Genomic DNA, 3,238 nt, shown 5'->3' with positions numbered 1-3,238 from the left:
AGTGTAAAACTGAAAATAACACTGGCATGAACAAAATTTTATTCACTCTCACACAAAAGAAGTCAATGAATAGGTGGTTAAGAGTTTGCAGGGAAACTTCATGGTCATCAAGTCCAAGATCCTTCCATCTTTCTTTTCTTCTGTCCTACTGAGTGGTTTCTATCCTCAACATTACCCATGGCCCAAGTTGGCTGCTGGACCATCACTCATCTCCCCAGTGTTGCAGTCCAGGAAACGAGGAGAAGCAAAGGAGGACCCTTCCTTTGTCTTTAAAGAGCTTTCCTGGAAATACTCCACAAGATTTGTATTTATATCTCAGTTGCTAGAACTTATGCAAGTAGGCATACTCAGCAAAGGAAACTGAGAAATGCCTTTTAGCTAAGTACATTCCAACAATAAATTAAATTGGAGTTATGCTATTAAGCAATGTGTCAGTTACCTAAGATACCAAGAATTCTGTGTAATAACCATAAAACCTCTGTGGTAACAATTGCTAATATGCATGAGATCAAGTGGAGGTCAAGTCTTCTGATCTTTACTGAACTTCCTTATGTGTTTAGGGGATGGCTAACTATTGCATCTTCTAGGCTGGCCTCAACAGAGAGGTAGGGGTGGGACTGATGGGACTCAGCTTTGTTCTGCTTAGTTCTCATCCTCCATCTGGCCGGGCCAGGCATACTCTCATGGAGTAACAAGTAGAACAGAAGTTCTTGAGACCTGTGCTCAAAACAGGTACACTAACACTTCTATCTCATTTTATTGGCCAAAGCAAACTGCATAGGGTGGATAAATATGTACTCTCTGTATGGAAAGAACTCTAAAGTCAACTGAAAAATTGCATGGATAGAAGGAGAGGTGAAGATTCAGACTCATAAGTATAATCATCTTCCACAAGGAGAAAGGGGAGGATGGGCTTTGGACCAGTGATATGGCTTGGCTGTGTCCCAACCCAAATCTCATCTTGAATTGTAGCCCTCGTAATTCCCATGTGTTATGGAAATCAATTCTACATTGTAGCTCCCATAATCAATTCCAAAATCAATAGAAATCAATTCCACATTGTAGCTCCCATAATCAATTCCAAAATCAATAGAAATCAATTCCAATTATAGCTCCCATAATTCCCATGTGTTATGGGAAGGATCTGGTGGGAGGTAATTGAATCATGGGAGCAGGTCTTTCCCATGCTGTTCTCAAGGTAGTGAGTAAGTCCCCTGAGATCTGATAGTTTCATAAATGAAACTTGCACACACTCTCTCTATGCCTGCCACCACGTAAGACGTAGGCTTGCTCCTCTCTGCCTTCTGCCATGATTGTGAGGCCTCCACAGCCATGTGGAACTGTGAATCAATTAAACCTTTTCATTTATAAATTACCCAGTCTTGGGTATGACTTTATTAGCAGTGTGAGAACAGACTAATACAACCAGGTAACCAGCAATCCCTGTCACAGTATTTTTTTTAGTCTATTACAGAATTGTATTAGTAGACTGCTTCCCATTCTATGCCCTGTCTTAAACATAAAGGAATTATAATAAGAAAAGAAAGGCACACAAGAGCTTACATCATATTATATATATGTATATATATTGTGGACAATCTTTATTGTGGGCAGAGACTGGGCTATATGTCGCAGTGAACCTGATTCCTTTTCTTTCAAGGCAGCTAGACTATATTTTCCAACTTCTGTGGGTGTTAGGATAGCTATGTTACTAAGAACTAACCAATGGAATGTGAGCAGAAGTGATTACTACTCCAAGCCTGGCCCATAAACACCTCCCACAAAGCATCCTTCATTCTCTCTCCCTGTTTCCTATTCACCAGCTGAACTAGAGAATACTCTGAGAAGGGCAGAGCCGTAGGATAAAATGATAGCTTAAAGTAGCAGCCCTCCTCCACTACTGCCTCAGCCTCACCAACTGCACTGTAGTGTGATGTGAGCAAGAATTAAATTTTTGTGGTTTGAATACACTGAGATGTAGGGCCTGTTTGTTTCAGCAATTAAATGATCATATGCATATATCACCCAATATTATGCATTCAATTTTTTCCTTAGGATTTTGCTAAAAATAAAAGTAATAGACCAAATCACCTGTGTATTAGTTTGTTTTCATGCTGCTGATAAAGACATACCTGAAACTTGGAACAAAAAGAGGTTTAATTGGACTTACAGTTCCACATGGCTGGGAAGCCTCAGAATCATGGGGGAAGGTAAAAGGCACTTCTTACACGGTGGCAGCAAGAGAAAATGGGGAAGAAGCAGAAGCGGAAACCCCTGATAAACCCTTCAGATCTTGTGAGACTTATTCACTATCATGAGAATGGCATGGGAAAGACCAGTGCTCATGATTCAATTACCTCCCCCTGGGTCCCTCCCACAACACATGAGAAATCTGGGAGATAAAATTCAAGCTGAGATTTTGGTGGGGGCACAGCCAAATCATATCAATCTGCTAATTTAAATGAGAAAGTCTTCTTTTAAATAAAAATACTTTTTACTATATGATTACCATCTGTATGAAGTGAATATAGAATCTCAGTTTACAGTGGCCCTAGAAGATAGAAGGATTTCACCAATATCTTACTCTTACCATCATTAATCCATCCAACTGCTGAAACCTGAGTGTAAACAAGAGAGAGAGTTGAGACATTCGAGGTCTAAAAAGTAAGGGGACATTCAGTGTCATCTCCAGTGACCCTGACATTTTCTTAGTGGAGATCAACTTAAACAATTTCTGCTAAAATGTAAATACTGCTAAAAATGACTCAGCCATTTACTCAAGAATCAGTCCAAACATGCAATACTACTGCCCCACTAATTGCAAGCAAGGAGGTAATGGATGAAAGGTCAGCCGCTAGCTGACTTGCAGACAGTGTTTGCAGTGGTTCCTGCCATTGCAGCATTGATTAGCATCTCGGGTATGCAGAGGAGCCAAGAAGCTAAGAGGAAAGCACCATTCAAAGAACCCAAAGGGCGTAGAAAAACTGCCAGGCATCGTTATTTGCCTTTTGCTGAGCCATCTTCCTCTTTAGTATGAAAAGCAGTTGTTTCACTTTTGCAAATAAAAATTTACTAAGGGAAATGGGAAAGTAGATGAAGTATCCTAGGCATTTACGACGGCAGGCCCGAAGCTTTTGCATGTGTGCTTAACATTGTATGCTAAGAGTCTGAAACAGGTCTTGGTAACTATTAGTCCATTTTCACACTGCTATAACGAATTCCTCGAGACCGGGGGTAA

The sequence above is a fragment of the Sapajus apella genome, unplaced genomic scaffold (genome assembly GCF_009761245.1).
Source record: "Sapajus apella isolate SASKATOON/1434 unplaced genomic scaffold, GSC_monkey_1.0 scaffold40, whole genome shotgun sequence".
NCBI lineage: Eukaryota > Metazoa > Chordata > Mammalia > Primates > Cebidae > Sapajus > Sapajus apella.
This window is presented reverse-complemented; position numbering follows the sequence as displayed.